Source organism: Canis lupus, chromosome 10 (genome assembly GCF_003254725.2).
Source record: "Canis lupus dingo isolate Sandy chromosome 10, ASM325472v2, whole genome shotgun sequence".
In the NCBI taxonomy this organism is placed as follows: domain Eukaryota; kingdom Metazoa; phylum Chordata; class Mammalia; order Carnivora; family Canidae; genus Canis; species Canis lupus.
The window spans coordinates 69,349,422-69,360,362 of NC_064252.1; the positions used below are offsets into that span (position 1 = coordinate 69,349,422).

Consider the following 10,941-nt stretch of genomic DNA (forward strand, 5'->3'; position numbering starts at 1 on the left):
GTTAAGTGTCTGGATCCAGCCGTTCCTGAAGCTGCCTCCATCCAGTCCTTACTTATGTGAGTTAATACATTTGAGGGACACTTCTGTCCCTCAAAACCAAGAGTCCTGAGAACTATAATACTGATTTTTTTTTTATTTTTTATTTATTTATGATAGGCACACAGTGAGAGAGAGAGAGGCAGAGACACAGGCAGAGGGAGAAGCAGGCTCCATGCACCGGGAGCCTGACGTGGGACTCGATCCCGGGTCTCCAGGATCGCGCCCTGGGCCAAAGGCAGGCGCTCAACCGCTGCGCCACCCAGGGATTCCCTGATTTTTTTTTTAAGTCATAGATGAGGGCACCTGGGGGGCTCAGGGGTTGAGCGCCTGCCTTTGGCTCAGATTGGGACCCCGGGGTCCTAGGGCTCCCTGCTCCATGGGGGGGCTGCTTCTCCCTCTGCCCCTCCCCCTGCTTGTGCGCTCTCTCTCTCTCTCAAATAAATAAAATCTTAAAAAAAAAAAGTCCATCCGTTTTGTGATTCGCCTTCCTCGGGGGAGCACCCAGGCCAGCACAGCCTGCGGAGAGGCGGGGGCCCAGCGCCCTCACACCACCGCCCAGCACCCCCGCTGCCTCCCCCGCAGCAGCAGCCCTGGCTGTCATCCCTGCACCGCAAAAGGGGGCAACAGAGGCCTCGGCTTCCCAAGCATCAGCCACAGTTATTTTCTGAGTCCAGGGATCTCACCCTGGACGTCGAATACTCGACGTCTGGGCCTTCCGTCCTCCAGGAATTGCCAGGCGCTGCTTCCCGCCGGCGGCCTCCTGTGCCGCACAGCCTCACCGAACACTTACTTTGGCTTCAAGGCCCCTGCGGTCACGTTGCTTCATCCACCCCGCCTGTTACCCAATCCCTCGGCTTTTCTCCCCAGAACCTCTTTAGATTGAAGTGCTATGGAAAGTACTAACGATACTGGATGACTTCCTTCCTTTTTTTAGGGCCCTTGGTATGAGGGCAAAATTGCCATTACACTTAAAGATACTATTTTTATTTTAAGATTTTATTTATTATTCATGAGACACAGAGGGAGAGAGGCAGAGACCCAGGCCAAGGGAGAAGCAGGCTCCATGCGGGGAGCCCGACACGGGACTCGATCCCGCGGCCCCGGGGACATGCCCTGAGCCGAAGGCAGACGCTCAACCGCTGAGCCACCCGGGCGTCCCATCAAAAAGTTAAACAGAGGGTTACAACACGGCCTCACAATTCGACGCCCAGGTACATATGCAAGAGAATTGAAAACATCTGTGCGTGCAAAAACTTGCACATTAATGTTCACAGCAGCATTCACGTTAGCAAAAAGGGTACAGACCCCCAATGCCCACCATCCGAGGAGTGATGAATACAATGTGACCTATCCATATAGGGGAGTATCACTCAGCCATAAAAAGGAATGGCGTATTGATACGACGACAGTGTGGGCGATCCTTGAGAGCAAATGCTAAGCAAAACAGCCAGAAACAGAAGTCCACATATTACAATACTCCATTGATTTTTTTAAACATAACCTCAAGATTTTATTTTCTTCATACTGTAACAAAATATGAAGCTTAGGACTGGATCACTTGGCCCTCCCAGGTCAAAATGCTTGCATCTCTTAGTAGCCGCACGCTCTTGGATCTGCAATTGGGCTCAACACTCCAGCTTCAGCACAATCCTCTTTGTAGTTTTAGCCTTTTTTTCCAGAAAATTGACTTAGTCTGCCTACCGTAGCCACTGCTTCCTGCTGTAATGCCGCCTCCCCTGGGCGTAAAGAGAGTCTCCGCCTTCCTTGTTCCGTGTCACTCTGTGGGGTTGGTGCTTGCCACGCTTCTTGCATTAAGTCTGGCGGGTTTTAGGAACCCACTTGCGAGAGTGCTATAGGACCGGAAAGTGTAATCTCCATTTATAGGAAATGTCTAGAATAAACAAATCCATGGAGACAGAATATAAATTAGTGGTTCAGGGGGTGGGAAAAGGAAGGAATGGGAGTGACTGCTAATGGGTAAGGGGTTTCTTTTTGGGATGCTGAAAATGTTCTGGAATTAGATAGTGGTGGTGGTTGCACAACCTGGCGGCCACGCTGAACACCACAGGGGGGCACCTGGGTTGGCTCAGTCGATAAGTGTCTGACTTTTTATTTCAGCTCAGGTCATGATCTCAAGGTCATGAGATCAAGCCCTGCAAGGAGCCTAAGATTCTCTCTCCCTTTCCCTCTACCCGGCCCCACTGCCTCTCTAAATAAAACCCATATAATTGTACACTTTAAAGGACGAATTTTATGGCGTGTGAATTATGTATATCAATTTAAAAAGTTAACATTTCGAGGGCACCTGGGTGGGTCGTTTGAGCGTCTCTTGATTTCGGCTCAGGTCGTGATCCCACGGTTATGGGATCAAGCCCTGAGTCCAGCTCCTCACTCGGCTGGGAGTCTGCTTGAGATTCTCTCCATCTCCCTCTGCCACTCTGCCCACTCGTGTTCTCTCTCTAAATAAATAAATAAATAAAATATTTAAAAACAAATAATGAAAAAGTCAAAATGTTTGCACTTCAACGGACATCACTAAGAAAATGCAAATACAAGTAGACCGGGAGAAAATATTTGCAAATCATACGTCTGATGAAGGACTAGTACCCAGAGCACACAAAGAACTCCTACAAGGTAATAACACGAGACCAACAACCCAATAAAAAACAGGCAAAAGACTTGAGGAGACGTTTCATCAGAGAAGACATTCAAATGGCTAATAAGCATACGCAGGAGTCTTCAACGTCATTAATCACTAGGGAAATGAGAGATCCGGACCTCCCCGGCCTCCCGCGCCTCCCGCTCCCCTCCCCTCTTTCCCACCGTCTCTGAGGAGACTCGGGGGAGGCAACGAGCCAGAAGCCAAGCTATACGGAGCCTCCTCAGGTGGTGCCAGCCCCGCTGTCCCCCGCAGTCCCCGGGCGTGAGCCGCAGCGCCAGGACGGGCGGGCCCTGGGACGGAGCCCAGAATCCTGGCCTTGGGCTGCAGAAGCGTGAGCTCCTCCTTCTGGAACCCACCACACCTTCCTTTAGCTAGAAAGCTTTAGATCTGCTGCCCCTTTGCCTAAAATTCCCAGCTTTTCACCAGGCCCATCCGACAGAGAGAGACACACACACAGAGAGACAGAGACACAGAGACACAGAGACACAGAGACACAGAGAGCGCCGAGTGGCTTCTGCGGCCCTCGGGACTCACATTAGGCGTCACCCCGTCGGTCCGGTTTTCCGCGCTCTTCCAAGTCCGAGCTGGCCCCCCTCTCCCCGACCCTTCACACGGTTTCCTAACCGCTGATGGGTTTTCCAGCCTTAGCCAACGGCAGAAGCTCCCTCCTCGTCACGACAGACCCAATATGCCAGGCGCACCGGAAAGGACCGACAAATATTAGTATATTCGAACGGATCCGATAAACGGATCGTTACTGCCGCTGCTGGGCTCAGCCTCTCATCCTGGTTAAGAACGAGCCTCGTCCCCAAATACCCAAGCAGCGAGAGGATATTTTTTTTTTTTTCAAAAGCGTGACTCAATTATATTCGCTTCAGTGCAGGGTTTGCTTCCCCTCCTCGAGACAGGCCCCGGAGGGTCGGAGGGTCGGGGAGAGGGAAAACAGCCATAGTAACTGTAATTCGGCCCCGAGAAGCCTTGCGAGTCCGTGAGGATGACACAGGTGTTGGCCTCCTCGTGCGCCTGCTCGGATCGTCCGGCCGCGGCCCTCCAGCGCTGCCCTGCCCACCACTGTCATAGCCGCCCCTCCGGTGGCCCGTGCTCGGCGGCTCACGGGGGAGGGACGGGGCACATCGGGGACTCTAGAAGTTCAGTGTAAGTGAAATAAAGTGCACTCACGGCGGGGCGGGGTGGGGCGGGCTGATGGACGAGGTGAGGCCAGAGGCTCAGCGGGGCTCGGACCCTGAAGGGTCCCGGAGCGCGCCAAGGAGTTGATCCTGATGCCGAGGGGCAGCCCTGGGACGGCTTTGAGCAGGATGGCAGCTTTGCCATCCTCAAAAAGATAGAGACTCGATCAGACCTATGTTTTAAAAAGATTCCCCTTCCTGCCGTGTGAAAAATTAACCAGAGGAGGGCACAGCCGGAGGCAGGGAGGCCGGTAGGCCGTCCTGCTGCACATGAGAATCACCTGGGGAGCCTTAAAGGTGAACATCGACGGGCGGGACCAGACACCACCTTTGTCCCCTCCAGCTCCCCGTGATCCCCAGGTGCAGCCAGTGTTGAGGCTCCCTGGCCGGGCAAAGCGGGAGAAGCGTGCAGGGAGCCGGCTGGGGGCCCTGCGCCCTGGGGAAGCACCCAGCCCACCCCGTTTTCTCAGATTCACACTCATTTTGGCCCAACTGGTTGTTGAATTTAGCCGCGTGGTGCACAGCGTTTTCCGGCAGCGAGAGCATCCCGCGTGACGCGGTGGAAGTGCGACGTGTCACCGCGCGTTTGTCCAAAGCCTCAGAACGCACAGCACCGAGAGGGAGCGGCGGCCCTGGTGACCTGCTCCGCCGTGGAGGCCGGTGACCTGGCGGGGAGGCCGGGCGTGCGCGGGCCCAGGGGCCGTGGGAAGTCTCTATGCACCGCTCACCCCTGCTGCGAACCTCGAGCTTCTCTAAAAACAGTAAAGTCCGTTGGGGCACCTGGGTGGCCAGGTAGGTGGTAGGTTAAGCGTCGGGCTGGATTTTGGCCGAGGTCACGGTCTCAGGGCCAAGAGACGGAGCCGGCCCAGGCCCCGGGTGTGGGGGGGCTGCTGGAGGACCCTCTCTCTCCTCCTCCCTCTGCCCCCTCCCCTCACATGTGCTCCCTCTCATTCTCTCTAAAATAAGTAACCTTAAAAAAAAAGTAAAAATCTATCCAAAAATATGTAAAACTCACACAAAATGTCCAAGTTTCTGCTTCTCTAAGAATTCCGGAGATCTGGCCGCACTAGGTCTGCGTCCTGCCACCCCCCAGGGCCCCGCGCAGCTTGGTGGCCCGGCTGCCACTTGCTCCTGGGCTGAGGCCTGTCGGGGTGGGCCGGGAGGCACAGAGCTGGACCCGCAGGCCATGGACGGGGCTACACCGAGCAGCGGGATCAAATCTGCACACGTACAAGGTCAGTCCAGGACGCCGGGGGGTCTGTCCGCTGAGCTCGGCCCTCGGCCCAGGCCGTGACCCTGGGGTCCTGGGATCGAGTCCTGCGCCGGGCAGCCTGCTTCTCCCTCTGCCCCTCACCTGCCTCATGTGCTCTCGCTCTCTCTCTCTCTCTCAGATAAATAAGTAAAACATTGTTTAAAAGTCAATCGAGATTGTTGAAATCCCAAGTATAGGAAAGATTTTACTAGTTAATGAAGACGAATCCAGACACCTCAGCCTCCCCTGCTCTTTTACAGAAAAACCTTTATTACATTCCTGTCATGGGTCTTCAGTAGGAAACGGGTACTTTTAATCAATAATTTGTCCAAAACAACAGGCAAAATAACAAGAGAGGATGAAAATAGAGTTGAGCTAGAAAGCAAAAGATCTGGATATTTTTTAAGCCTTTATTTATTTATTTCTGAGACACAGAGACAGGGGCCCAGGGAGAAGCAGGCCCCCGCTGAGCAGGGACCCGGTGCTAGAGGGCAGCCTGGGCCTCCCGCGCCCACCCGCCGCTAGAGGGCAGCCGCCCCCGCCTGGAAGCACCTGCCCGAGGCCTCAGCCCAGGAGGGAGCTGCCCCGGGGTGCAGGGCCGTGGGGTGCAGGGTGCAGGGCCACGGGGAGCAAGGAGCCGGCGGCGGGGTGCAGGACTGCAGGGCACAGGGACCCGGGGCGCAGGGAGCAGGGCCACAGGGAGCAGGGGGCAGGACTGCAGGGTGCAGGGTGCAGGGCCGTGGGGTGCAGGGTGCAGGACCACCCCAAGCAGGGAGCCGGCCGCAGGATGCAGGACCACAGGCTGCAGGGAGAAGGGAGCAGGGAGCAGGACCGCAGGGTGCAGGGCCGTGGGGAGCAGAGAGCAGGGAACAGGACCGTAGGGAACAGGGTGCAGAGCTGCAGGGACCCAGGGCACAGGGTGCAGGGAGCCGGGTTGCCCGTGCGGGGAGCGCTCTGGGTCGGCCCAGCTTCCTGAGCACGTGATGGGGAAACAAGTGACCATGGCGTCCTGCCATTTGGTTCCACTGAGTGACAGTTGTCACACCCACCGAGCCCTCGGGCCCTTTCCTGTCTTGTGCACTGATTCTGTTTCAGTCTGTGGGAGTGAAATTCAGGAGAACGGGTCAGGCTGCGGGGACCCAGCGCCCCGAGAACTAGTACCCCTGGGAAGTAGCAAGGGCCCTGTTGATCCGTGGCGGGGGGGGGGGGGGGGGCGGGGGGGGGCTTCAGTGGCTCGAGGCTGGCAGTGGCTCGAGGATCCGGCTTCAGCTCAGGTCAGGATCTTGGGTCCGGGGTCAGGGATCTACCTGCGGGGAGCAAGTTGGGTCTGAGCTCAGGGAGCGTGTGCTCGTCCCTCTGTCTCTCCCTCTCCCCGCCCCACTAATGCGCATGTGCCCTCTCTCTCTGTCTCTCTGTCTCTCTGTCTCTTTCTCTCTCTCTCTCTGTCTCTCTATCTCTCTTTTTCTCTTTCTCTCTCTCTCTCTGTCTCTCTCTCATTTAAATACCATTTCTATTACACGCAAAGGTACCACTCATTTGGGCACGCAGCTCCGCGAGCTGTCCTAGGTGTGCGCCCCGGGGGACCCACCAGCCCAGCCGGGACACGGCAGCCTCTGGCGTGGCGCTAAAGCATCCTGGGACCCTCAAGCCAAGGCCCTGGGAGGGCCGGGAGGCTGGGACCTGGGGGAACGGGCCCTGACGTGCCAAAGGCCTGTGCTTTTGTATTTTCTTGGTAAAATCAAGCAACGTGTTATTTTTAAAAAGAAAGAAATGACATTTTAAGAATCAGTTCCTTTTACCCAGCATCTTATGACATAATTTTCTTCCGAGCATGAAAATGCACCAAGTTCTCCAAAATCAGTGCAGTCGTGGCCCTACGGCTTGGTTCCTGGAAGGGCCTACGCGCTGCGGTCGTGGGGCCGCCGCTCAGAGGAGCCTGCAACCCGCTCCGTGAGCCCCCAGCTTTGTTCTGACGACACCTTTCCTGGAGCACCTGGGAGGCGCCGGTCAGCCCAGGTCACTGCAGCTGTCCCCGCGCTACGGAAGTGCAGCGCTGCCACCCCGGGGTGCTTGCCTGCTGGTGGCTTCTCACGGAGGAAGCGCAGCCCACGCGGGGGCACAGCTCAGTGACTCGGCTGGCGGTGGACACCCTGGTCATCAGCAGCGGGCCAGGGAACAGGGAGGCCTCTGGTCACCCGAGCTACCCCTTACCTCACCGCCTAAGAGCACAGATGACCTTTACCGGCTTTTCTTTTTTAAATAATTTATTTATTTATTTATTTATTTATTTATTTATTTATTTATTTATTTATGAGAGACACAGAGAGAGAGGCAGAGACACAGGCAGAGGCAGAAACAGGCTCCGTGCAGGAAGCCCGACGTGGGACTCGATCCCAGGACCCTGGGATCACAATCTGAGCCAAGGCCAGATGCTCAACCACTGAGTCCCCCAGGGTGCCCCCTTTACCTGCTTTTGAACTTTCCAGGATAGACTCGTGTATTAGGTGCTGTTCCATGCCTGGCTTCCACCCCTCGATATTTTGGGGTTGTTTATCTTTTTGAGAAAGACAGTCATGACGTATGGAAAGACATTCATCGTCTTTCTCTTGCTGCGTATATCCCCCTGGGTGGCCATCCCAGCCCTTGTCTATCCATTCCATATCGACCGACATAGGAACGGTTTCCAGTTATTGACTGTTACAAATAAGGCTGCTACGAAGTTAAAAAAAAAAAAATCTCTTGGGGATCCCTGGGTGGTTCAGTGCTGTGGTGCCACCTTCATCCCAGGGCGTGATCCTGGGGACCCAAGATCGAGTCCCGCATTGGGTTCCCTGCATGGAGCCTGCTTCTCCTTCTGCCTGTGTCTCTGCCCCTCTCTCTCTCTCTCTCTCTCTCTCTGTCTCATGAATAAATAAATAAAATCTTAAAAAAAAAATCTCTCAAAAAAAAAATCTCTCGATGCACATTACTGACATATTGCCGGGGCCTACATCTGTTCGGGTGGAATTGAAGCTGCCAAAGAGCTTCCCAGTATGGTCGTGCTGATTATCTTCCCTTCAGCAACGTCTGACAATAGTACTTGCTCCATTTGGGCGACATTTGATATAACTAATCTTTTTCATTTTAGATATTCTGGTATGCACAGTGGTATCTCACCAGGGCTTTCATTTGTAGGTAAGTCGACGTAAGTCGAGCACTTTATTCATCCTGGATATTGGCTGTTTGGATGTCTTCTTTTGTAAAGTGCCTGTTCAAGTCTTTTGCCAGTTTTCCGTAAGACACTTGACATACATTTTTAATTTTTTTCTTTCTTTTTTTACTTTCCATTATGAAACAGTTTCAGACTTTGGCAAAAAAAGTACCAAAAAAAATCCCACATTCCCTTCATCTAACTCGTATCCGTATCTTGCTTGACTGTAGTCCACTTATCAAAATCAAGAAGTTAACATTACTCATGTACAGACCTTATTAAAGTATCATGGGTTGTCTCTCTAATGTCTTTTTCCAGACCAGGAGCCAGCCTCTAGTTGTCATGTCGTCTTGCTCTCCATTAATCTGGGATAGTTCTTTAGTCTCGGTCTTTAATGACCTTTACCACTTTAGAAAAGTTGTATTGACTCGTTGTTTTGTAAAATGCCCTCCGTTAGCATTTGTCTCATGTTCCCTCAAGATTAAATTCAGATTATGCCTCTTTGAAGGAGTGATATTGTATTCTCAGTGCGTGGTAGCAGGGGGAGCATGGTGTCAACACATCTTATCAGTGGTGATGTCACCTTTGATCACTGGTTAGGCTGGTGCCTGCCAGGTGTGTCCAGTTTATTTATTTATTTTTAATGATTTTATTTATTTATTCATGAGAGACACAGGCAGAGGGAGAAGCAGGCTCCATGCAGGGAGCCCGACGTGGGACTCGATCCCGGGACCCCGGGGTCACGCCCTGGGCCGGAGGCAGGTGCTAAACCACTGAGCCAGCCAGGGATCCCAGTTTAAAATGTCTCCAGTTTAAAATGTCCAGTTTAAAATGTCCAGTTAAAATGTCTCCAGTTTAAAATGACTACTTTTCCCTTTGTAGTTAGTAAATATCTAGTAACGCAGGAGGTACCTACTGTGTTTCTTGTCATTCTTATGCTCTCCAATGTTTCTAATTTATAGTATTCGCTTATGTCTTCTAAAAACTTTATTGTCTTTCATGTTGGGATCTATAATCCATCTGCAATTGATTCTCTTTTAGGCAAGTGTCGAGATTTATTATTTTCTCACATGGTATCAGATTGACCTAGCACCATTTATGGGAAATCCATCCTTTGTTGTAAATCAGGTGACTGTATGGGTGAAGGTCCCTTTCTGCACTCTCTTGTCACATTGGTTCATTTGTCTATCCCTACGTGACTCCCATATTGACTTAAGAACCACATTATTAACTCCTGATATCTTTATATTTCTGGCTTTGATCTTTTTCAGAATAGAGTTGGCTATTTTGGGCCTTTTGCATTTTGGCTTAGATTTCAGAATCCATTTGTCGATTTTCTATTTATTTATTTATTTATTTATTTATTTATTTATTTATTTATGATAGTCACACACAGAGAGAGAGAGACAGAGAGAGGCAGAGACACAGGCAGAGGGAGAAGCAGGCTCCATGCACCGGGAGCCCGACATGGGATTCGATCCCGGGACTCCAGGATCGCGCCCTGGGCCAAAGACAGGCGCTAAACCACTGCGCCACCCAGGGATCCCCTTAATTTTTTTTTTTCATTTGTAGATTTTCAACATAAACCTCTGATGGGATGATTTGGACCTGCCTTGAGTTTATAGGTCATTTTGGAAGCACTATGTGTTTACGGTATTGAATCTTCAAATTATGAACACAGTACTTCCCTCCATTTATTTTTCTTAAGATTTTATTTATTTATTCATGAGAGAGAGAGAAAGGCAGAGCAGAGAGATGCAGGCAGAGGGAGAAGCAGGCTCCACGCAGGGAGCCCGACGTGGGACTCGATCCTGGGACCCCAGGATCACGCCCTGGGTGGAAGACGGCGCTAAACCGCTGAGCCACCAGGGCTGCCCACTTCCCTCCATTTAATCACATGTTCTTAATAACGTTTTATTGTTTTTGGTGTAGTGGTCTTGCATAGCTTTCATTGATTTATTCCTAAATATTTGACGTTTAACAATTTTTGAAATACGGAACTACATGAGAAGAGAAGAGCATAGAGTAGTGGTTCTCAGTGGGAGGTGACTTTGCTCCCAGGATGACTTTGGCAGCACCTGGAGACATTTTTGTTTGTCACATGGGAGTAGTGCTAGTGGCCTTTAGTGGGTGAAAGCCAGGGATGCTGTTAAACATTCTACAATATGCCCAGGTCAGTCATTCTCCCACAATGAAAAATTAGATAGCCAAAATGTCAAGAAACTTCAGTGTAGATAGAGTTAAGAATATCCCCAAAAATGTCACTTAATAGTCACTATTTTTTATACATCATTTAAGGATTTTTGTATGTCATGTACATGGTGATCTACAGTGACATTTTCATCATATTAATGTTATTCTTTCCTACTGGAGTGTGAATAAAGCTTGGCATTCTCAGGGTTTTATAAAACGGGTGTTATAATTGTTGGGAGATAATTCTCCATGGGTTTGGGTTTCCGTACATTTTCTGAGCAAAAGACATAGACCATTTTCTTCCAGGATGTTTGCATAACAGATAACCTTGGAAACATAAAGATAGAGGCTCCCTGTGGAGGGTTGGAGACATCTCGTCCTGGAGATAGTCCAGGGTAATAAAGCTAGAGACCTTGCC

At 51.6% G+C, this 10,941-nt stretch overlaps 1 long non-coding RNA gene across 1 annotated transcript; it reads right to left on the reverse strand.

Annotated features, from left to right (window-relative positions):
- Window positions 1–1,025: 1,025 nt before the first annotated feature.
- On the reverse strand, window positions 1,026–3,740 carry LOC125756015 (uncharacterized). Its single transcript, XR_007413853.1, has 3 exons — window positions 3,236–3,740; window positions 2,345–2,498; window positions 1,026–1,930 (listed from the first exon to the last, which is right to left on the reverse strand). It is a non-coding gene; the product is annotated as an uncharacterized LOC125756015 (long non-coding RNA).
- Between the last annotated feature and the right edge of the window lie 7,201 nt (window positions 3,741–10,941).